Consider the following 26,039-nt stretch of genomic DNA (forward strand, 5'->3'; position numbering starts at 1 on the left):
GGACCTTGGAGAGGGGGTTTCTGAGCTGAGCAAGTAGCTAAACTACTTGCAAAATGGACTTTGGAAAGGACATATGATAGAAAGTTTTGTGAAAACTTATTGGGGTGCCTGGGGGTGCAGTTGGTTAAGCCATCTGACTATTGGTTTCAGCTCAGGTCATGATCTCAGGGTCTTAAGATGGAATCCCTGTATTGAGCTTCTCGCTGAGCATGGAGTCTGCTTGGGTTTCTCTCTTCCTCTTGCTCTGCCCCTCCCCACCTCAAATAAATGAAAATAAGTTTTTAAAAAGAAATTTTTGTTATTATACTTTTTGAAGTCATCATTTTTCAGTCAATCATGCATCTTGCACCTTACCTGGGAAATACAAGCTAAATACCTGGATCTGGAACTATTACAAACTAGAATACTTTGGGGCATGTACTAGTAAAAGTTTTCAGAGACTGAATTAGCATAGTGTAAATATCCATCCAGCAGAGCAGGTAATTTTCCCATTACTCATCAAATGGGTTCCTAAGGATTAGTTACTCTACATGTTGGTTCTTTGTGGAAATAACTCATAGGAAGCTGAATCATTTCAAAGCAAATTTTCCATCATCTTCCTTCTTTGTGTGGTTTAGGTCTTTATAGAGCCTGAATAACTTGAATCTGCTGGTTTCCTACTGGCAAGGATGGCTATGGATTTTTTTTTTTAATGAAGCAATGAATAAACCCTAGGGGAAAAATCTCATTATCATATTTAAAATACATTGAGGGCTATCTGGTCATCCTTAGTAGACTTATATTTATCCAGTGTTCAGGTTTCTCAAATTTAGACTCTGCTATCTTTCCCAGAGCAAGATGAAGAAACTCCTAAACAGTGTCATTTTCAGCATAAGCAAAGGAAAGTGGAAAATGCTGCCACCACCACGAGATAATCCTTTGGGCCTGTGGTATTTTCTGTGAAGCTTTGAATCAGTCTGACTGTCTCCGCTTACGTGTAATATTTAAAGATGTCAGTGTGGGGCATCAGCAGTTGAAAATTCAGGATATGGAGCCAGTCTTCCCCAGTGACTGCCACATAACTTTTGCCTGCAGGATGAACCTACATCAGTGATGAATTTTATTATTTATTTATTTATTTATTTATTTATTTATTTATTTATTAATCTGGGAAATCACCCACCTCCTTCATTCTTTCACAAAACTTTCTGCATGAATGACTTTAGTCTGAGGACCATACACATGTTTTATTTCTCTCCACTGCAGGCTTTTCTCCAAGAAACTTCCACATGCTATATAAGTGTCACATTTTGGGAAAAACAAAATTCTGACTATAAAGGATTTTGTAGTGACTCTGTATTTGCCACCACTTCTCCCAGCCCACCCCAGCTTGCTTTATAATGAAAGTGAGAACCATTGCCAGGAGTTTTATTGGCAATTAAGGATCTAAGGACCATGCAGATCTTTTTCTTCTTTATTGTATAAGAATCTTAAATGTTTAATGAATATTTAAGTAAACAAATTTCAGCAACATTCCTTGTTTTAGGAATCCTGCTTCAATAAAAATCCAAACACTATTTGTTAATTATTATTAAAAATATTAATATTTCAAAATATCCTTGGGTCAGGGAATCTTCAACAAACATTGCCTTCTACTTATTTCAATTAAAAGCATCCTTTATTAAATTCTTAAAGCTCTACTGGCTCTAAAAGGCCCCTTTACAACTCTGCTTTCCTCCTTTCCTTTCCCGGGATTGTCTCCAATTTTAGCTTGCAGTTAAAAACTTGAGCCTGGCTCTCAGGCCAGAGCGCGGGTGTGCAGTGCGTGCGCGCGTGTGTGCGTGTGTGTGTGTGTGTATGTTGGCAGGGTTGGGGATTGTGCCTTGTTTTTCCGGACCCGAGACAAGGATTTTCCATCGCCTGAAAGAGGCCATCGAGTTTTAACATTGCGAGGCACGACTTCTAATCGCATCCTTCCCGGAAAAGTACAAACAGTTCCTCCGCCGAGGTCCCCCACCTCCCACGCGCTCTCCAGCTCGCCCTCCCCGCGGAGAGCCCCGCGACAGCCTCCCCAACACCTGTGAATCATCCGAGAGGCTGCCGCCGCGCAACCATTTGCATAGCCCACCACCCGCCCTCCCTCGGTGCCTAATGCACAACAAAGGAGGACAGTTAGGATTATTTCTTTATGGTTATTATTTTTAATCTCTCATATGACCAGCACAGGTAGCCTTTCTCGCCCACGCGGTTTTAAGCATCAGAGCACTCCCCTCCCCCCCCCCCCCCTCGGCTAGCCTCGACTGGTACCCAGGTTTGCACACGGAATGAACCACCAAAATTCTGTAGCGTCCCAGAGATCCTGGAATCCTCAGCCTTCCCCACTCCCCTTGGAAGTCTGGACGGTTCCATAAGGTCTGTGCGCGCTTCCGTGAACTATTCCTAAGAAACCCAACATAAAACCCCAGGTTCTGGTTGCATATTTAACCGAAAACAGCGTCATCTAGTTTGCCCTCAGCAAATAACTCTCAGCTGCAAGCCTTGAACTCCAGGAAACCCACGCTGGTTAGGTTAACTCCCCTCCCCTCCCCCTCCGCCCAATTCATTTTAGATCTCTCAGAGATACTTGCTCTGACGTACTTTAAAATAACGTGTACGAGTCTGCCTCCCCAGCTGACCACATTAATGCAAACTCTAAACGCTGGGTGCTGCTTTGATAAAACGAAGAAATCACTCATAAAAATAGCAGCCCACGTAGCCTGGCCATATATGGAGCTGCTGAGGGCTGACAGGGATGCCCCTTCGGAGCCGCTTCTTTAGAAAAAGCGAATTGCAGCTGAAATCCCCTCGACTACCTCCCCCACTTCTACTCTTCTGCCTTCCCCTCCCCTTCTATGACTCAACCAAAGACAACTCGGCAGGGGGAGGGGAAATTCTATATAACCGCATATATGTCGCAGATCTAACACAATGTAGACACACACACACACACACACGAGAACATCAGAAAACTAGTCGCGAGGTAAGTGTATTTGCCCGACATAAATGTGTTAAGATGGAGTCATAAGAATCGTCTCATTCAGGTGTTTACAGAAGACTGAAATACAAAGGTTTGCAGTAAAGCGCACGGGGAGCTGAGTCAAGCGGGGCGCACGCCTCGGCCCGCCCCTCCCGCCGCCCACCTCCCACCTCCCACCTCCCACCTCCATCCTCCCCCGCCCTCCCCGCGACACACTTCCTCCCCGCCCCTCCTGGACGGGGCTATTAAAAGCTGCTGACGTCAAAAGGGACGGCCATCTTTGATGAGGGCAGAGCTCACGTTGCATTGAAGACGAAACCTCGGAGGGGTCAGGCGCTGTCTCTCCTTCCCTCCCGGCTTGGCGGCTCCTCCACACTTGCACCCTGCAAGGGGCCAGGCGAACACCACCCTCTGCAGAAGCCAAGGTAAGGAGCCTCCGCCTCAGGTCGTGGTTCTGCTTTTGGATGGCTGCATACCCAGAGGGGACCACAGCCGAGGAGACCAAGTGAGCGTGGGCAAATACGAGTATTTGTGCACCGAGGGTGCGGTATTCCGTGTGTGCGCGTCGGGGCAGCTCCGGTCTAGGGGCTTTATAAAGTATTTTCGAGGTGAGCCGCTTGGGGAAGGGAGGAATGGGGACACTGCAGATGGAGCGATGGGGAGGAAGCGCAAGGATACATGCCGAATAATAACTTACTCTTTCGAAACAGTAGTGGGACTCTCTTCCATTTTGCGATGCAGTTTTCAGAGATGTTTAGGCTGCTGGGTTTTTTTTTTTTTTCCCTGTAGACCAAAACAAGCAAACTCTGTCGTTCTGACCCTGTTATTTTGACCGTTGTCGTTAAGGCGCTATTACCCCGCGAAGAATTAGGGAGAAGGCAGGTCGCGGGCGCAGGGGAGGCGAGAGAAGGGGGAGTTCCCGCCCCGGGCAAGCCGAGCTGCAGCGGCGACAGCAGCCTCCAGCCCCGCGGACTTGATTTATGCCGCCTGCTCCACGTCGACTGCAGGCTGGCGGGAGGCGGGCGGGTCATGCTGTGTGGGAGGGCTCTGCGGAGGGCTGGCGGGGGTGGGCTCGCCTCGGGGACTGCGGCGGCCCGCAGTCAGCACCCTGGACAGCGACGCCGAGGGCCCCGCGGGCGCCCGCGACCTTTCAGCACCGCGGAGAGCGGCCCGGCAGCCGCGCCGCGTCCACCTGCCGCAGAGCTGCCTGGCCAGAGCTGCTGTCCAGGGCTGGAGGCCAAATTGCCTCTCTGAGACCTCGGTCTCACAGAGAGACTCCCTGATAGAGAAGACATAGTAGGTTAACAATTTTAAAGAAGAAAAAAATAAACCCTGCCGTAGGACTGCTTTGCAGGCAATTACCTGCTCCCACCCTCAGCTCCCGCATAGCTTAAAAAAGAAATAAGCCTACTTATAGACTTCTCATGTTGCCCTCGTCCCTTTTTTTTAAAGTAGAAAGTAAACACATTTTTAAGAAAAATCTGCTTCATCCTCCAGTCAGATATCAAGGGTTTTGTTTGGTTTTGTTTTTAACACAGAGTATATTTGTCTGCAGACCTTGGGTGGGCATGAATGAGGTATATATGAAGATACCAAAATGATCTGTTTACAGGAGTAATATATTTCTGTATATATTTCTATTTGAGATACATATATATATATATATATATATATATATATATATATATATATATATATATATATAGTTAAACTAAGCAGAATCAACTTTAAGAATGAAGGCCTCTTCTTCCTCCTTCTCTCCCATCCTTGTAATTAGGCATGTACATAAGCACACACTCACAAAAATACATCTCAGAAATATTACAGGTCCTACAAGGTATAGATTTAACCTCTTTTGCCATGGTTTCAGAGGGAGTGGAAGTGTTTCCTATGAACATTGGTTATCTCAGGCCGATAGTTTCTGATCTGGACATTATTAAGACTGGTTTTCCTCAAAATCCAACTATGTCCTTCAGGGTAATGCAGGTGTTAGACTGAAACTGGACTCTGACCTAAAGATCTACTGCAATTTCTATTACGGCACTGCGGGATTTTGCTGAGACAGTGATAAGTACTTTAATCGTTTTCTACTCTGAGCCTTGGGGCCTCTGAGTGAACAAAAATTACCAAGGAATATTTCCTGTTGTTTGATATAACTAAAATTGTCATAAAATACCAGGCGCAAAACTGTACTATTTGAATAATTGTTAAATAAGAGTAACAGCGTCATATGTAGGAATCTATGCAACGCATTAAAAGAAACACTGTCATGATCTTTTGAAAAGCCTCACATTAAGATCTCGGATTGTTTTTGTTAGTCATAACTCCAATGATTTCTATACTAGAGCTGCTAAAATGGTCCTGTCCATATAGAGGAGGTACTTTCATTCCTAGCTATTTATTTCCTAATGTTTTTCGATTTTATGGATAACCTATTTGTTTCCATATAAGTACATATTTATCTGTTACTGCATATGGGTGTAAAATTAATATTCAGGGCTATGTATGTAACTCCATGGAAGAATTTTATAACCTTGCAATCCGCAAACGAAATAAACAACTGTGTTTCAGTGATAGGAGGAGGGGAGAAAAGATGGGTAGGAGTCTTTAAAAATGCTTTGACTTCATGCTGCATGTCCAGACAGCTCTGCGTAGTTGCGTCAAAAAAAAAAAAAAATCCTAACAGTGCCAGAATTACGTGCTTGGACATTAGTAATTACTGCTGGGTTTGTTTGCTAGTGGAAGACTGGGGGAAATGGGGGTTAGGGGGGTGGAGGTAGAAGACCGCAGTGAAGCTGGCAAAGGGTAAAGATCTGGAGAGAAGTGGCAATGTGCACAATTATGGAGCTAATTCTAGAACAGCTTACTGAGAAATTAAAGAAAAACATAATTGAAGCATGAATTTAACATTCATGTTATTGAATGTTAAATTTTTCAGGAAAAAATGAAGAGATTTTCTATTTTAAAATGTAAACATCCAGGGCAATACGGCAAGAAGAGGCAGGAGCAGATGGACATAAGGATGTGCCAGGAAACATTCATGTAGATCCTCTGATGGTACCTGCTTGTTTGTGCATTGGCATTTTCTGCATTATCACTTCGGCATTCAAAATACGAAACCATTTATAATCTTAACCTCTCCATGGTAAAATCCCCCAAGAATTTACAATTTTATTCCTACTTTGTTAAACATGCACAACCACACATGCACAGACACAATAAACTGCTTCTTAATTAGCTTGTCTAAAGACATTCCTAAACTCTAGGTGTTAACCCCAGAGTGATGGTTATCAGCCAGAAGACATATTTCTGCCAGTAGCACCTCTTCCCATAGCAGGCAGCCTTCAGCAGAACATGTAGGTTTTGATGATTAGTAGAATGAGAGATAACTTGAGAAAGAGGTTGAGAGAGGAGACATGAAGGATAAAAATAGATAAATCTGCTTTTTATATGATGTACTATGAATAAACTATTTTTCTCATATTATGCAAATGCTTTTCAATTCTATAAAGGTAAGAAAATTGGTGTTGTCAGCTTCAGCGTAGATACATTTCTGCAGTGTCATCCCTTGTCAGCAAGGACCAACCTGATAGGAAGATATTGACCAATCAGTGAGCACCAGATACATAAATGAACCCCATAGAGGATATAAAGTCTCATGCTTATATGGTCTTTGACCTCAGTAAGTTTAGCCGGTAGTAATCTTAGTAAAAACAATAAACAACAAAAATTAACAAATAATACCAGAATGAAATGCAATGAAACAGTGGAAGAAAAATCATTAAGGGAATACATGATAATTTGCCCAATGAATGTTACCAGAAATAAGGAGGGTAGATTCTAAGGAGGACAATATTGCATTGGACTAGAATGATTTGAGCAGGGAAGCAGGAGTTCAACTGGCTTTTGGAGGTTGAAGTGGGAGAGATCTGCTGAGTAGTTATAATATAGGCAGAATTACAAGTAAGGCAAGCCCAAGTTATGGACAGCAAATATCCATCCATTTGGGTAGTGGGAGCTTATGCTGGGGAATATGCTGGAACAGAGACCTGAAGCCTTCTATGAAAGGCCTTGAATACCAATTTGATGATTTAGTGCTTTATTTTCTAAAGTTGACTTCAGAGCAGAAGCTGATATAATAAAGTAACCGGGTCCTTTTTAACATCTGAGAACTAAAAAAAAAAAAAAAAAAAAAATCTGAGAACTGCTATTCTCAGATTGGATTACATTTGCCTTCTTCCAGAAATAAAGGGGAGTTAACTGGTATAAAGGATGATTAATTAGAGGGAAAAAAAATAATCCTCATTTAGGCATCTTTTAGAATCTCTTCTCAGGATACACATGGACTTATGAGTCCTACCAGGAAGTTAATTGTAAGTTTCAAATTTTTAGTATTGACTAGAACAAATTATTCAAGATGAGCACCTACCAGAAAGATTAAAAAGCAGGTCAAGAATCCAGAAATGAGAGGTACCCAGAAGGTACACTTGAATGATAAACATGTGGAACACTCTCTTGCCTCCGAGTATTCTGCATTGTCAAATACACTGGTTGGATGGATGAAAATAGATGCCAGTTTTTCTGTGCATGTTTCAGGCAGCATGACACATACAATCAACCCCAAGTAGCTAAAACTGAAAAAAAAATATATAGTAAAATTTTGGAAAACGGAGGTGAAGTGGACGGAATATCATATTTTTTTTCCCTTCCATCCTAGCTGACTTTGCTGAGTACCCTCACTCCAGGGCTAGCTCGAGGTCTGAATTATACCTATTTCATTTTTAATCTTGTGGTTACTACTCTCACAGCAGAGCTTCAAAATTCCAAATGCTGTCAGCCCTGCTGAACTGAAATAGTCAGTGGCTTCATGTGGAGGAATAAATGGCAATTGCAGACATAGATCTTGTTGCTATTTCAGTTCTCACTAGGAAGTGTCAAGGGACTATCCTCATCTGTTCTTCACCAAAACACTGGCAGGTGAGACATCCTTAGGATAATATGTTGATTTCCAAGATGATTCCCTGGAGGAAATTTGGAAATAGTGACGTTTCAGAGTAGGTTATTAAACTGAATTCAGGGGGCCTTCCAAGTATCAAGAGGGAGAGAAGAGATATATACCACATAGCATTGAGGAAGCAGGACATGGTAAGTGAAGGAAGAGTTTTAAAAAACAATTAGTTGTAAAAGAAGAAAGAGATTTCAGAGAAATTTCCAGAGAACACAAGCTGCAGTGTCAGAATTACTATACTATCATTGCTATAACGATAATAGCTACTCATTTCTACATAATTTTCTTCACAAGGATTTCGAAGCACTTCACGCAAAAGTACAACTAGTTTCTGATTTCTAAATGGATGATGCAAACCATAGTGATAGGATGGGTTCACATATGATATTAGATAACATTTAGTAAGTCATAGATCTGATTTAGAAGAACAGAGATATCCAAAGCAGAAATTAATCAGAATAGGCCTATGGCGGAGAAGAGTGAGCCTCTAATTCTAAAAGTTTTTACCTGTACTAATTCACTGAATCTTCATAACAACCCTGTAATCAGGGTACTATTATTATTTCCATTCTACAGATGAGTAAATTGAGGGAAAGAAAGACTAAGAAACTTGCCTAAGATCACAGAACAGAGCCAGGATTTAAATGCAAGTACTGAGTCCAGAGACTAAGCTATTAACTATTATGTGACCTCTTGCATCTTCTACATTTTTCATATTGGTCGATCAGGCACAGAGAATGTACATGGTTTCTTTTCCAATATGTTTTCTTCCTCAGTTGGGCTTCAGGGCATGATGGTAATCAGGAGCCAGGAGATCTGGTTCTAGCCCAAAAGAATCTACTTGTAATTTCTTGTTTGGGAATCATACTATCTTTAAACGAGTCACTCAACCACTGTTGAACTCAGTTTGTTCATCTGTAGAATGACAGAACTGGGCTAATATTTTACAGTATCTCTACCATTGAGAAGTTAATGAAATCAGTGCTGAAAACTCTGGATAATAGGTTTGGGTCCAGTGATCTGTTGATCTCAGGCTGAGAATTGCCTTAATATTGTTTCAGTACCTGATCTGACTCCCTCCCCCATTAAAAGATTAATTTATATTCACAGCCTCCCTCCTCCTCAATCTCTTTCTCCCTCTTCTCTCTTTTTCTTTCCTACCTCCCAATAATTTCTTTGGCATCATCTTTCTGAAGTCTTTACACTCAGACTTAAGAAATCCTGGGTTTTTCCTAAAAGTCCTGATCTGAGCCGTTAGTGTTTTGGGTATCTTTGATCCTTCCCAATCAGATTTATTGCTGTCTGGCACAGACTATATCCTACAACCTGCCTAAACATTTTTATAAGTCTTTTTCCCCCTAAATAACTGGTTGTTGTTGTTGTTATTGTTGTTGTTTTAAATCCTTTTCTAGACCCCTTTTCATGATCTCCCATGTTGGACTTAAAGAAATTTATTAGATACTATTTTTTTCATTTCTCTACTTTCTTCCTCTGCCACTTAGAAAAAGAAAACACTTTCATAGAGTCTGTGAGCTCTTAAGTACTTAAAACACAACACTTCATATGACCTGAATCACATGGTATTAGTAGCTAGCTCAGAAACTAATCAAGTTTGATGATGGGTTAGGTGCGGGGAGGTAAAATAACATTTCAAAAAAGCTTTAAGGTCAAGGGATGAGGAGAAGGGGAAGCCTTAAAGCTTATGAGATTTATAGTTCAGAGGCTAATAGCTGGCAGTACAATGTCTATTAATTAGACTCATAGTCACATGTGAATTAAAATCCCATGTTCCGGAAAAGCCATATTCTCCTTGTTGCTACAGTCCTGTTCCTACTGCAGTATTTGGGCATCTTTTCAGCAGAGTAAAGCGTGGTATACTGCAAGAGGAGATCTTAACTGATTTTCTTACTGCTGACTCATAGAGGTTAGCCTCAGTAGTGATTAACTGATGATAAGAACAAATCTGTATCCCTTAAAAAAGAGGAGACAATCCTTTTCAAAGGTTTGTATTTCCTTTTAAATGCTTAACAATCATTCTAGAGAAATTCAAAGTGAATGACAATGTCAGCACCGGATTGATGCTGCATGACAGCTGCACTAGATTTAGGGATTGATTTCTGTGGTCGTGGAAAAATATACATGATCCTCTTAGCTAGTAAAGGAAGCCAAATTCTGTTTCATGTGAAGGGGGAACTAAAGCAACTCACTAATCTTTTCTTCTGCTTTTGGATTTTTGTTGTTGTTGTTAACCTGGATTTGGTTCCTATTCCCCAGAGATGGCTAATTCTTTCATATCTTAAATTGAGACTGCACTTTCTGCTGATTCACCTCACCCATCCTCTAAAATGCTTCATTGTATACTTGAAGAGCAAGGTTATATTCCTCACTAGAATGGTCATCTAGTCTCATCACTTCCCCATCACTTCCTATATCCAAATACCACCACTCACAGATTTTGAATTTGGGAGATGACTTTTCATGCCCACAGGTTGAGTGAGTGGCTTCTATTCTTTGCTGACAACAGCACTTCAGAAAATGAAAGCCTTCAGAGATGTCCCCCTGAGCCCTGAACTCTGGCCTCACTCCTATTTCAGAGAAATCTCTGGGTGTAGCTCTGAGAACTCTGCAAGTTAGACGGAATTCCTTTTTTATGGAGAATCTCAGACCATGCTGTGGATTTCCTTTCTTCATATTCATCTTTTGTACAGTTTCAAAAAATAATGACTGACAAATTGCAAAGCGGCATATTGAATTTATCTGCAGTTAGTCCAAGATCGGTCTGACAGCTATAAGTAACCCACACTGCAACTTCTCCATTGACAAACAGAGAGTAGAGGGAAAGAAATGCCTGTGAGTCTACTAGGCATAGTCCTAGTATGCATAGTCCTGTCGAGTGGATTTTTTATTTTAGTGGAAAAGCCTATTGTAACTTCACTGTAATGCTAGAAATCAAGATAGCATTCCTGATTTAGGCCAGATAAATTGCTGAACATATCCACTTTTTTTTTTTTTTTTCAAATTCCAAGATGACTGTCCCGTGTTCCTCAAACATAAATCAGCTGTCATTATGGCACTTTTCATTAATTAATTCAACAAATGTTTATTGAGCATCTTTCATGTGACAGGAAAACACTGTACTGATTACTGAAGACAGAGCAGTAAATAGAGCATGCATGTTTCTGCCCTCAGTGCATTTTTCTGGGCGCCCCGTTTTGAGGTATTTTCATTTTAGAAGACATGTTTCACATAGGATCCCTTTTTGAATCTAATATATTAACCCAACTTAGAAAAGAACTTGGCTCTCTATTCAAAATGTGCAATTGATTGAAGGTTTCTACTAAGTGGTCAGTATTCATAGCAAGATTGCTGCATCATAAACAGAATATGTATTAAGAACCAGCCTATGTCGGGCTCCCTGCATGGACCCTGCTTCTCCTTCTGCCTATGTCTCTGCCTCTCTCTCTCTGTGTGTGTCTCTCATGAATAAATAAATAAAATCTAAAAACAAAAAAACAAAAAAACAAAAAACAAAAACAACTGTTTAAGAACCAGCCTTAGTTGTCAAGGAATTCAGTAAATATTTAAGATATGCCCTTATGTAAATTCGTCTCTATTAATATGGATATCACTAAAATTTCCTTTAAGTATCTGTCTGTATTCCTGTATCCCAGTCTATTGAGATCTCTCCCTATATATATCATTCCCACCACTCATGGAGAAAAGAGGTCAAGCTTTAAGGAATGTGGGTGGTACTTCCTAGGCCAGAAAACCTAGCCCCAACTATAAAGTTCATGCAAGAGTAGGGTGACTGAAAGAAAGAGCAGCATCTTTTTGATGACAGTACTCCCCAAATCAAGCTACTTCCCTCCTTTGAGAACTTCCTGTCATTAAAAGAGTTTCAAATATTTAGGATCAAGTAAAAATATGTGTTAGTTCCCCAATTCTTGCTTTTAGAAATTTACCTCTTCATACCAATCTCCCTTGTATGATTTATCACATTGCTTTGTAATTACATATTTATGCATTTTTCTCAACAGACTATAAAAGTTTTTGAGAGAAAGGGCCATATGTTAACCATCTTTGAATCCTTGGTAACAGTGCCTGTCACACACCAGGTAGACAGAAAATGAATGAATGAATTGGAATACCAACTACCCCTTTGCGGAAAAAGGAATTCTACTGCTGTAAGTAATGCCTACTTTTATTGACCAAATGTTATAATCAGAACAATTCAGGAATGCAGATTCACCCTAAACATTGGAATGGAGTTTGTCCCAAGGAAGCACTTATGTTCACCCAACTAGTTGCCCAACTTTGGCAGATAATTTATTTTTCTCATCTGCTCTTTTATCACAAATGAATCAGGGGTTAAAAAGCTAAGGAAGACTCAGGTGATTCTCAAGAAAGTGTTGCCAAACCTCCAAAACTATAAGAAATAAATTTCCATTTTTTTGAAACTAAAAAAAAAAAAAAGAAAGAAAGTGTTGCCAAAAGCAGGTTTATATTCAGAGATGAATAGCCGTTGCCTTTGAGTGATTTAAGTCAGTTTCACATACAGAGCCAGCTTTTTTTTTTTTTCAGAGCCAGCTTTTTAACATATAAAAAAATACATGGTTAAAATTCTTTACTTTTCACTAAGATGAAAATGATATTTTTGATGCTCCTGTCTACACATATCGTAGTTAACAGGGATATAGATTGGTGGCTTCAGCTAACTCTCATTTTCAATGTCACATATTTGCTGCTTCTCTGTTAGAATGGCAGCATGGTGTACTTGATGTTGAGTTTGCTTCCCAGAGATTTTCCTCAAACATGTCAGCTTCTAACTTTTCCTTTCAAACATCCAGTGTTCTCTTGCCTAGGAAAGAAAAATAAACGAGGCATGATGTGGTAAATCAGTCCCACTTGTCTTTTTAAAAAAAGCTGTTACCAACTAAGCACTGAATTTTGCATTTCTCTTGACCTAGCCGTTGTCATGAAACAAGTCTAAAACCACTGTTCAGTTATCCTGCACCCTATTCTCTCCAGCTGAGAACAAAGATCCCACTGAATGACCATAAGAAAAAAGTAACTAACTTATTGAATGACTGTGGTATGGTGCACTAAACCCTTGACATACATTGCCTCATTGAATCTCTATAACACCTTAAAAGAGTTTAAAATTCTTGTCTCTGACTGCAAGGTCTATGTTTTTCCCACTACTCTATGAGTTTTCCCATCAGTTACATACAATCCATTGAGATCTTCTAACAGAAAGTGTGCTCCTGACCTGTAGAACATGAGTCAGTAAAATCCAAAGAACTCAGTCCTCTGGACTAAAAAGTCAGGTGAGATATCGTGGTATGAGGAACCAGGAGAAAGTCAGCATCTAGACAAGCTCATTGAGCACTGGATTGAGAGAAATGGCTGCATGCGTAGCCCATTTCTGCCACTGCAATTATATGACCCAGACCGACTTACATAACCTGAACTGAGCCTCAGTTTTCATGTCTATAAAAAGCAAGCAATAGCTGCCTTGCATATGTCACGTAGTTATCATGAGACTTAAGGGAGCTAATGCTTGTGAAGTGCTATTCCCTTCACCACTCTGGGAACAAGAAAGAAACTGTTGTTATTATGTACTATTAGCCATCATTTGCAATGCCAGATTTCCAGTGTTCTTTATTGCAGGTTATGTTAAGGCCATATACTTCTTTTCCGCTTTATAATGTTGAATTTGCTTACAGAAATAGGTCTTGGTATCACAGTATTTTTTAGCTTGAGCAGCATGCATGATAAAATGGGAAAATGTGTCAACATTCTTTGGTTTTTCTATTTGGGGGAGGATTTTAAAAATGCCTTTGCATAGCATCTCTGCTTGCAGAATGGCCTTGTGAGTCTCAAGATAGCATTTGGAAACCCAGGAGGCTTAGTTACGGTTTAACTAAACACTGGTCCCCTCTTGCTTGGTGCCTGGGGACTTAAGGCCCTTAAGGAGTTAAAAAGAGATGGTATGCAAAATTTTCTGCTATTCTTTAGCTTAAGAAAAAGAAATTTGCTGTAAGCTACTTAGTGAATCCTTACTGAAGCTACATCTGTTGGCTTCATTATGTATTCAGCTTTGTGTTAGGTTTTTTGTCGGCAAGGGTTGGATTCCTTATTAAATACTGTGTGTGTGCATGTGTGTTTTGTATGTGCTCACAATATGAAGGCAGAGAGGTGCAAACAACAGATGTTTTCTTGCAGCCAGCCTTGGGTACAAGATTCCTGCATGTCTCACCTCATTGTCAAAACCTTTAGCTTTATTCATAAACCAATAAATATGAAACCTGCATGGGTGAGTTACATGAACTGCAAAATGTATGCTCCTAAGTCTCTCTTTTTTTTTTTTTTTTAATTTTTTTTTTATTTATTTATGATAGTCATACAGAGAGAGAGAGAGAGAGGCAGAGACACAGGCAGAGGGAGAAGCAGGCTCCATGCACAGGGAGCCGGACGTGGGATTCGATCCGGGGTCTCCAGGATCGTGCCCTGGGCCAAAGGCAGGCGCCAAACCGCTGCGCCACCCAGGGATCCCAAGTCTCTCTTTTTTTTAAAGAAGTAGCCAACCCATTTTTTTATTTTTTATTTATTTATGATAGTCACACACAGAGAGAGAGAGAGAGAGAGAGAGAGAGAGAGAGAGAGGCAGAGACACAGGCAGAGGGAGAAGCAGGCCCCATGCACTGGGAGCCCGACGTGGGATTCGATCCCGGGTCTCCCAGGGTCACCATGGGCCAAAGGCAGGTGCTAAACCGCTGTGCCACCTAGGGGTCCCTGCTCCTAAGTCTCATTCACAGAATGACTTCTTTTCAAAGTTGGAACAGGATCTCAAAGCAACCCTGACCGTGGCGATAACCTCAGATTCTGCTTTTTGGAGAAATCTTGTGAATCTAAGGCTAGAGGATTAGAGAGCTCTTTGGGAAAAAATTTAGAAATCCACATTGTCTTTTGAGCATCTACTGTGTACTAGTTATTATATTATGATTTACTGTAGTTAGTAGTCTTTTTTTTTTTAGATTTTATTTATTTATTTTAGAGAAAGAGAGTGTACAAGAGTTGGGGGGGGGTGGCAGGAGGGAGAGGGAGAGAGAGAAAATCTCAAACAGGCTCCTCACTGAGCACAGAGCCCAGGTGAGGCTCCCTCCTGGACCCTGAGAGCATGACCTGAGCTGAAATCAAGAGTCTGCTGGCTAACCAACTGAGCCACCCAGGCACCCCCTACTGTAGCTAGTATTATACTTAATTTGTGCAGCAACCATGTGGGTGGGTGTTATTTTCTACACTTAGAGATGTTACTGTCTGACCAAGGTCCTGTCAAGGTGCTAGGTGCTGCTCCTCCCTTCTCCATGAACCAGTGGATACATAAACAGGGATTAGTGATGAAAATATCAAGCTTTTTGCTTGAGCCTGGTCAAAAAAAATGGACCAGCAGCCAAAATTAGACTAGTTCTGTTCCAAATCTACATATTGGGACCCACCAAAGAGAAAGGGCCGCAGAGATAAGTGTAATCAGACTGAATAGCTAGAAAACTAAGGTTCTATCTTTCTCTTCCACCCAAACCTCTCGAAGCACAGAATATTTCTCAGGAGGTTTGCAGCTTGGAGGAGCAGAAAATACAACCTTGCTGTAAGCAGGTAAATCTGAGAAAAAAAATCAAGTTGGAGGAGACGGGGTTGCATTTTCCTAAGCTGGGACAAATAAAGAAAGGATTGGAGAGGATGATAGAAGCTATCTTCGCAGTACTGGTCTTCCCAAAGAGTGGAGGTTCCCATTTTAAGGGACAAGGTAGGAATTGATGAGTCTTTGATCATCAGAAAATGGTTCTTCCTTCTTCCACATAGATAATAGAAGAGAAAACTTGAGTTTGACTTTAAGATCTTAAGTGCAATTCTACGGACCCTCCACAATCAGTGACCCATTACTTTAGGTCATTGATTCTTAGGCTAGGGTCTTTGGACCAGCGGCATCCACATCACCTGAGAGTTTGTTAGAAACGCAGTTCTCAGACCCCACCCCACACCTACAGAATCTGAAACTCCAGTGGAGTGGGGGGGGGGGGGAAGAGTCTGTGTTTTCATTACCTCCAAGTGCTTCTGAGGCATGCTCAAGTTTAAGAACCAATGTCCTAGAGATCTTAGTAACTCCTTTAAGTGTTCATGTTCATCCTAAAGTGGGTCTGATGAGGATGAGGTGTTTCTACTGTTCTCTGCCTCACAAAAGCTGTGACTAGGGACTCAGAAGAGGTGCTATTATTCATGAGAATGAATTCAAAGGATAAAGAAGGTGAGTATTCACAGCATGAGGACAGGGGTCTTGGGTCGGGGACAGAGGGCTCCTTTGTTATATTTTTCTTCCCCTGCAACAATGGCTCAACTGGCTCCTAGAATCTTCCCCCCTAAATCTTACCAAAATGTAAAATCTCACCAAATGACAGGACAGCCCCTTCCTTCTTTCTGCTGTGCCAGCCTGCAGCCTCTGAAGGACATCAGAGAGGAAAATGTACCCACTGTGCAAAGGATAAAGCAGTTCCCATTGCTCCTCTTTGGGCCCTTCTATAAACTGTCATGGGTACAAGGAGGAGACCTGGCCCCTTTCCACACATCCCTGCAATTTCTGGTTTTCTGCTCTGGATCACAGCACCAATTGCCCTTGGGGGAAAGAAAGGATACTGATGGCTCACATCACCCTTCTTTTCTGCCCCCCCTCTCATGTAGAATCACACATTTGGGTTGCTGGGGCAGACCTTACAAATGACCTTTTTAAAAGATGTTAAATGACTAGGCCCAGCAACAAATTACTTACCAAAGTCACAGGGTGAACGTTGCAGCCAGGACTCTTAACTCACAGTTCACTGCTGCTTTTACTGCCCTGGACTGCCTTGCCCCTTCTGCCTCCACCTCTTTCACATTTTCTTTCCAGCACAGGTCCATACTTCAGTCTGGAAATCTCTCAGTCTGCTGTTACCCTCAGAGGTCTTTGGCCTCAGATGGTGACCGAGCATCTGTAAAAGCAAGGTTGAAACATTCCTATGATTCGGAGCTGCCAAGCAGAGCTTCTTGAAAAGGTTGGCTATGTTGCTTGTGTTTATTTGGTTTTGCACATGACAAAAATTCAAATATAAGTGGGTTAGACAAAAATGGAGATAAATTGTCTTACTCAAAGACTGTGAGTAAATGTTGAACAGTCGAACCATGGGAAGAGCAGAGAGGTGTTCAAACACTAACAAGGCTCTCTCTTTGCCTCCTGTCCCTGCTTCTTTCTGTACATTAACTTCACTTTCTCTTGTGAAAAAGCCAGTTCCTCCTTCCACATACCCGAAACATGGGCACCCAATTTGTACTTTTTACACATCCACTATGGAAAAGGCACTGCCATTTGTTGTCTGTACCCCATGTTAAAAAAATCTCGGGGAGGGGCGTCTGGTTGGCTTAGTTGGTTAAGTGTCTGCCTTTGGCTTAGGTCATGATCCTAGGGTCCTGGGATCGAGCCCCATAACAGGCTCCCTGCTCAGTGGGGAGCCTCTCTCTCTCTCTGTCTCTCATGAATAAAATAAATAACATCTTAAAAAAAAAATCTCAGGGAAAGCCTCTGATTGGTCCAGCTTGGGACCAACACCAATCAGTTGTGAATGTGGAGTGTTAGGGAAGAGTATGACTTATGTGCTGGAACAACATGATTCAACTGGGGGTGGAACCAGTTTCTTGGCAGACATAACAAGCCACATTATGTGTCCTATATACACAGACATGATTATTATCAGGTCATTTACCAAATATTTGTATTAATTCACCCTGTAAGTATTTAAAGACACTTGTTTCTTTTTTCCAAATTGTTTCCCCCACTATGTCCTAATTTTTAAATCTTTATGGCAGCTCTGGAAAGGAAGGTGTAGAAGGGGGAAAAAAGTCATTTTTCAGAAATAAAAACTGGAGCCTATGAATTCACCCTGAAAAAAGCAGTCAAATTAGTCAAAGGCAGAGCCAGCTCAACGATGAAGGTTGGCCAGATGTCCAGTTCTGCTCCTAATTAATGGATGGCAAACTAATGGCCCCTAGGCTTAATACCATTCACCAACTTACTTTATTTGGCCAATGCTGGCTTTGCAGATATCTTAAATATGATCGTCTTAAGGCAGGGTATGTCTCCTCCAATTCGCCATAGAGCCTAACACTACATGTCTTTATGTACCTGGTTCAATCCACACAGTTCTATTATCTTCCCAGCCCCTATAGACATTCGAGTTTGCTTCTGCTGCCTACCAAAGTTAACAGCATTCTTGGTGGTTCTATGATCTGCCAAAATCAAATACAAGTTTCTTGGGTTATTTTGCCACAATTTTTCCCTAGAGATGCCTTCATAAGTTATGTCAATATTTTGAGAGACAATATTGGGCAAATAAGTTGCACTAAATAGACCAAGCAGTTTTTACTTTTTAAAAAATCTGAATAGAATTAGCTTTTTGTTTTTCCCGCTGACCCTGCTGGCAGTCTGGTGACACCTATGGATCCCTTTGCAAAGTGATATTTTTTTAATGTATAAAATTGAATACATAAGATTTCATAGGAAACAAATTATATTGAGATATGTTTATCAAAGTATTTTTAAATTTGTGATGTAGTAATATATTATCTTTTAAAAAGTACAGCATTAAATAGCAGTATTTGGTGGAGAGTCTAATAATGACCACAATTTCAAGTAATAATAAGAGTATACATTTTGAGATACCTGTAACAACTGTGAAGTGATATGGAAGTCATCTGCGATTTCTACTGGTGCTGCATCAGGGGTCGGGATCCCCTCCAGCACTACCAGTGTAGAGGTGGGAGTAAGCCAAAGGAGAGGAAGGAAGGGTAGATCTGCATGTCATGTGGGCATAAGCAATACTTGGGGTTCCCTGAAGCAGTTATTTTTTGTTGTGTAACAAATTACCCCAAAACTTAAAACAGCAATTTCTTATTTCTCATGGGCCGGTGGTTAACTGGATAGGATGGTTCTTCAGTCAGCTGGTAGATTGGCTGGGGTCTTGTTGGTCTGTAATGTCCTCACTTCCACAAATGGTGGTTGTTAACTGGCTGTGGGCCACTCAGGGTGACGAGTGACTAGACCAACTATCTCTCATTAACCAAAAACAGCAAGAAAGGATGAGCACCAGCATGGGAGCGCTTTTAAAGTCTGTTTAGGCCCAATATGCTATTGTCCCATTGGCCAAAGTAAGTCTCATGGCTAAGCACAGAGTCAGTGTGGGAGGGGGCCACCCAAAATTATGATACTGAGAGGAGAATTATTATAACCATTTTTGTAAAACTATCTACTACAGCCCCCACCAAACTTGGGAGCATTAATCAGAGAAAGCCCTTCTATCTGCCACAGGCTGGGCACCAGGCCTCCGTCCTGGGGCTACGGAGCTCCCACTAAATTCCACAAACCAGGGAATTTAGGCATGGGTTATTATTACCCTGCCAAATTTAGAGCCTCTGGGCTTAAGTTTTAGATATCCTTGGGTCAAGAAGGTGCCTGGAACATCTCTCTGCATCTCCCCAAGTTAACAGCCACAGACCCAGATGTCCAGTAAATTCAGGGGGTACACAAAAGGAAAATTTTCTCCTCTGAACATTAAGGCTGATTAAGCCTTTCAGGATTCAAACTGGAAAAAACAAAAACAAAAACATCACCTTCTTATGGTTTTGTGATGATGTTTCTTTATCTGAAATTTTGCCTGGGCTTGCCTTGGTGTGGGCAGTTGTATTTGAACTTTTTTTTTCTTCCCCTGTTTAAGCAAACTCTTCTTTCTCCTCTAATTGCAAGAGCTCCCCATCATGGTAGAAACAATTCTCAGCCAGTCCTCTGCCCAATGAGCACTTTGGAAATGGGAACCCAAGGGAGGAGGCAGTGGAAAAAACCCTGAAGGCTTTTCAACGGTGCTGCTGCGTCATGGAAAACCAGCGACGCACCTGCACTCGTGCCTCCCAGCAGGTCCCATGAGAGCCATCGTCTTAGTTATTCCGTGGATGAGCAGGGGTTGTCTGAGTCACCCAGCTGTCTAGTCCGGCACTTCAAAAAGCATTCTGAGTCCTGCTGTACATTTTCTCAGCTCACTTCAGATATCAGATGGCAGACTCCTGAGGATCAGACCTTGAGCAGAGAAACTGTTCACTCTTTCAGATCCTGTACCAGCTTCTTTACTGAGCTCGCCACTACCACCCCCCCAACACACACACACACAGACACACGCACAGACACACACACACACACACACACACACACACACACATGTGCACAAATTTAAATAAAGGCTTCTAAATTCTTTAGTCAGCATGCTCTCTTAGGCTGGGTCCTCCCACAGAAGCAGACCCTGAGGACATGAGTACACATATTTTTTTTCAGAGGTGACCCTAGGAAACACACTAGTAGGTGAGCCAGGGAAGATGAGAATGAGAAGGAAGCCAGTGCAAGGGGATATTTGTGAGCAGGCTACCACCTGCTGGGACTCAGTCCTGAATTGCTTCATTTAAAAGACAAGGAATCTGAAGTATAGGCAAAGCAACTCCCATCCTTCAGAGGCTAAGGGCTATAAAGTTGCCTCCAGCCCAGTGGGAGGCCAAGCTACTCCGGAGACTGGAGAAATCCCAAAGGCGCTGAGTCATAGCTTGAGTAGCCCTCAGAATCTACAGGGAAGGTGGGTGCCAAGGAGATACAGGTGGAGCATTACGAATGGCTGCTACTCTTGTGCAAACTGTCATCTCCAAATACCCCAAGCACATACCCATCTCCAGCTTTGGTCCATTTGGTTTAGTCAACATGTTTATTCAACACATATTCATTAGGCCCCTACTGGGTACCATTTATTCAACACCCATGTTCTGAGTTTCTGCGTACATAATTGCATTTGCTTCCCGTGACAACCTGCAAGGAGGTATTATTAGTTTCATTTTACAGATGAGAAAAGTGAGGTGCAATGAGGTTAATAAATTACTGTAAGTCCCCCAACCTGAAAATGGCAGAGCTGAGATTCCTATCCAGGTCCACTTTTGAGTGTCAACTCCATCCACTGTAACCACCACCCAGTTAGGTCAGGGCACTATCCTGCTCATTTGAGAGAAGGCTCACCCATGCCCAGCCCCTGTGCCACCATTTTCCAGAATCTTTCCCCTCTCCCTTCTTTTTCTGTCCTGTTCTTTTATCTCTTGTTTTCAAGCTGCCTCCAGGGAATTACCTCCTGACCCTTTGGTGTTCCAAACCCTCTCTCAGGGCAGTGGGCTGCCCCTCTCACCCTCCAGGCCCCCTGACCTTGGGCACTGTGACATCTCTCTCCAACCTCATTACATCTTGGACTTTCCAGGTCCTTAAATAGCCTTCAGCTCACACCCAACCATGATCTGTGCTCCTCCAGCCCACATCTGTTGGGCACTTTGGCAGGTCCTGACGTTTCTGGTATCCTGCTGAAGGAGTCAGAGAACTGTCTCTTTGTGACGTCTTGTGACTTTGGGACTGATTTCACCTGTGGGCCCCAAGCAAACGGGCACCAAATGTTTTGTTTTTGAGCATCAGACCAAAATGCAAGTCCCAATTTACTGTTGTTAATATTTTAAAAATAAAATGGCATGAGGTGAGGACCAGGAGAGGGAATAATTAATTCCAGCCTGCCAGCAGGGGAGTGGGAGGAAGGAGGCAGCTCTTGCAGTCTCAGGGAGGACACCCGGCAGTAAACACAGAGCTTCGGCTTCCAGGTGGTGAAGAAATATAAAGGGGGGGCAGGTGGGATGCAAAACAATTCTGCAAGGCACCATTTTAGAAATAATGTGTCTGACTTCATGAAACACATACTGTCATTTTGAAAAACAATATCATAGAGCATTAGTGCCAATACTACCTCTGGTGCTCTCGAGCCAGTACTGGTGAGCAGCCCATTTACTCCACCTCTCACAGAACAAAACCAGAAAAAAGTTGGAAATGCAAGAAGTATAAGAATGGGGCTGACATCTGTGATGGAAAATGGCTTCTTGTAGATCAGTGAGTGCAAATTTTATACCATGGATCCAAATAGACCATTTTTATTCTTTATTTTTTATTTTGAGAGAGAGAGAGAGAGAGCATGAGCAGGTGTGGGGCAGGCAAAGGGAGAGGGAGAGAGAATCTCAAGCAGGCTCCATGTTCAGCACACAGCCTAATCTGGGACTCGATCTCACAACCCTGAGATCATGACCTGAGTCGAAATCGAGAGTTGGACATTTAACTGACTGAGCCACCCACTTGCCCCTAAATAGACCATTTTTAAATGATCATTTTAAAATCCAAAGTGTTTTAGCAGAGAAGGAAGAGTAGGGGCCTTTGGCATTCATACCTAGTTTTGAACCCCATCTTGGATCCCAACTCTCCAGGCGCTTTGGAACCACACAGCATGCTGTGTCATCTCTGTGCCCACATGTGTGGGTTACATTGTAGAATCAGGGAAGGTTGAACTGGAAGAAATGTTGGGAAGCCTCCAACCCAAACTCCTCACTCAAGTAAAGATACTGTTTAGACTTTGTTAACAGTTGTTAACTAGAGCCCCCAGGCTACACCACAAAACCAACCAGCATTCCCTAAGTGGAGGATTGGAGGGAGATGAGAGGGGTTTGCAAAAGCCCTCTGATTTCAGGAGGAGGCACCAGGAATGCACAGAGGCCTTTCTGGAGCTCAGATGCATTTCTTATTTATTGCTGTGTAACAACATTACAGCAAGCCCAGAGGCTTAAACCAGCACACATTTATTATCTCACAGCTCCGTGGGTCTTGAGTGTGGGCACAGCATGGTGGCGGGCTCTCTGTTTAGGGTCTCACAACCTCCTGGAGCTGCATTCTCATCTGGAGCCTGAGGTCTACTTCCAAGCTCCTTCAGGTTGTTGGTAGAATTCAACTCCTTGCCTGATAGGACTGAGGGCTGGGTTTCCTGGCTGACGGTGAGGCGGGAGCCCTTCTCAGTTCCTCACTGCTTGGCCCCCTGTAGGCCCAATCACAAAGATTGCAGTTGAGCTCCTCAAGGCCAGCAGCAGGATTTCCTCAGGAAGGTTCAGGTCCTTCTTGTAAGAGCTTTCACCTGGTCAGGCCAGGCCTAGGCCTGGATAATCTCCCTTTCGATGATCTCAAAGTCAGCTGATTGAGGGCTTTAATTGCACATGCAGAATCCCTTTACCTTTTCCTTATGGCCTGACCTTATGGTGTGACATCTTGTCATATTCACAGAAGCCACCCACACTCAATGTGATAAGATTCCACACAGAGCCTGTGTGCCAGGAGTGGGAATTGTGACAGCCATTCTAGAATTGTGCCTCCCACACCAGGGAAAGCCCTGTTCTTCTCCCTTCAGCCAGCCACATGCCCCTATTCTGAGAACACCTGGATGCACATCACACAGTCAGGGGCCTCCCAGATGACCATTTCTCAGCAGCCAGGCTTCATTTTGAACTGGGTAATTTTGATGTTTGCAGACCTGCCTGCTGGCCTGAGTTGGGGCCTGCGTGCATTTTCCTGACCTTGATTGCCTCAATCCACAATCATCGTTCCAGAAGAGGCAAGGCTCACAGAGCCCTGGAAGAGCAGGCAGGGGGCTCTAGAGGGTTTGACTTTCAGTGTTTGCTGTCAGCATCCTGGAGAGTGATGCCAATGGCTCCAATGACTCTGTGGGGCCAGCAATCACTGCAGGCTTGCCGGGGGTGGGGCAGTCGCTGGCATGAGATGAGCTATGGAAACTCCTCTGGGAAGCAGCTGCTAGGGGTAATAGGAGCGTCTGCAGCCTTGCTGAGCTTTCACAGAGCCAAACAAGAGGTCTGGGGCTGCCCACCCCATGCATGGGAGGTCTGTGTGGCTGGGGGTATTCAGCATTCTGAACCCTGCCAAAGCTGGACTACTTTGAGCCGGAAAGAGCAGCAGAGGCCTTGGCCAGAACCACAGATTGGGACAGACCTCAAGGGGCAGGCTGGCAGAAGGGCTACAATCAAGATAAGGGCAGCTTCTTTGTTCAGTGATCTACGGGCAGCCTGGCAATGCTTCCTGAGCCCCAGAGGGCATCCAGTGGGTTGAACCCTGTGGATCTTCATCACTCAGAGTAGGAGCACACAGCATCCATCAATTCTCCTTTATTCTTCCTGTCATCCACCACATATTTACTGAGCATCTATATGCCGACTGCTGCTCTAGGCACTGGGAAAACAAGTGAACATCAGGCAAGATTTCCTTTCATGGAAATAACACATTAGCAGGAGGAGATAAACTGAAAAACACAGAAACAGCAGTATCAGATGGGGCTGGAGGCTAAGCAAGAGGCTAAAATCGGGTGAGGGGGTAACAAGAGAGGCAGGGAAGGCCCCTCTGAAGAAATGGCAGTTAAGCTCCAGATGAGGAGGGACCCATCACAATGGAGAGAGTATTTCAGAAGGTTGGTGCAAATTCCTGAGGCAGGAGCAAGGCTGGTGTGTTTGCACATCCAGGGAACTGGTGCCAGTTAGGAGTAATAAGGATCAGGGCAGGGCACCTCCAGCAGCCATTATAGTAGCCACGACTTTCCTGGTGGAGGGGAGGGGATGACAAGGCTATGAAGCACCCTGCTGCAAGAAAACATTAGACCCCAAATTTTCAAAATAAATTAAATGAGCTAACACGGGACCCCTGTTATAGGAGGAAGCTCTCATTGCCCACAGGTTCTCTTCAAAAAAATCTTTAAACAGTCAGCTCTCACTATGCAGTTAAAATGGGAATTGATTTACTGGTGTTCCATTCACCTAGCTTCTTAGGAATAAATTCAGTGCATGTTGGAGAGTGTCAAAAACCAAAATGCATACTGAATAAAACAAAGCAGAGAGATGTATTGCAGGGGTTTTGACCTGCAAGCCAGGAAACCCAAGGCTATGGGAACAGTGAGTTCCAAGTTTCCCACAGACTAAGGGATTTTTATGGGATAAATACAGAACTTATTCAGCTTTTTCAGCTGATTGGTTGCCTAGTGGTTACTGCCACAGAAATTGAAATCCTTTTGTGAGAGTAGATGTGGCCTGTTCACAGGAATACATTCACCAGGAAGAACCACTGCACTATGATCACAGAGATGGAGCCAATAGCTCAGGAGAAGGACTGGACTTAACACAAGTGCCCCTTGTGACTTTACTTAAAAACTGGCTTTACCACTCAACTGTGTAGCTCTTAAGAATGTAGACTAGTGGGGCACCTAGGTGACTGTCAATTAAGTGTCTGCCTTTGGCTCAGATCGTGATCAGAGCCCTGGCATCAAGTCACGTGTTGGGCTCTCTGCTCAGCAGGGAGTCAGCTTCTCCCTCTATGCTCGCTCTCACTCTTGCTCTCTCTCACATAAATGAATAAAATTTTAAAAAAGAAAAAGAATGTAGACCAGTGGTTTCCAAAACTTGTCTGCACATCAGGATTGCCAAGGATCTTATAAAAATGTCAAAGTCCAGGCCATATCCTAAGCCAATCAAATCACAATTTCTGGGGGCAGTTTTAAATAATGTTTTTATTTTGAAATAATTTTAGATTTGCATAAAAGTTGTGAAGATAGTATACCTCTCCCCTGAAGAATGTATACTCCTCATCCAATTTCCCCCACTGTTATGCCTTATATTATCATGGTACATTTGTCACAACGAGGAAATTGACATTAGTCCATTACTATTAATCAAACTCAAGATTTTATGTGGATTCCACTAGCCTTTCTACAAATGTTCTCTTCCTATTCTGGGGCCCAATCCAGGTACCACACTGCATTTAATTGTGTCTACCCTGTCTCCTTTCTGTGATGGTCTCTTCATCTTTCTTTGTTTTTCACAACCCTGGTAGTCTTGAGGAGCATTGGCCAGATACCCACAGAACATCACCCAATCTGGGTTTATCTGTTCTTCTCATCATTAGACTGGGGTTCTAGGTTTTGGGAAAGAATATGGTAGAAGTGAAGTGTTCTACCCATCATCTCACACCAGGGCGTGTAGCAAATCCACATGATATCACTGGTGATGTTATACTTGCCT

The 26,039-nt window shown here is 42.7% G+C and overlaps 1 protein-coding gene across 2 annotated transcripts in view; it reads left to right on the top strand.

Moving 5' to 3' along the window:
* Window positions 1–3,257: 3,257 nt before the first annotated feature.
* The window catches only part of SNAP25 (synaptosome associated protein 25), an 80,778-nt gene continuing 57,996 nt past the window's right edge, over window positions 3,258–26,039 (top strand). The window contains exon 1 of one of the 2 annotated variants that reach the window (XM_041733350.1): window positions 3,258–3,420. The gene's annotated coding sequence lies outside the window, so the exon portion shown is untranslated. The remainder of the gene's footprint in view (window positions 3,421–26,039) is intronic. The other variant, XM_041733348.1, reaches the window with a different exon arrangement.

This window comes from Vulpes lagopus, chromosome 18 (assembly GCF_018345385.1).
Source record: "Vulpes lagopus strain Blue_001 chromosome 18, ASM1834538v1, whole genome shotgun sequence".
Lineage (NCBI taxonomy): Eukaryota > Metazoa > Chordata > Mammalia > Carnivora > Canidae > Vulpes > Vulpes lagopus.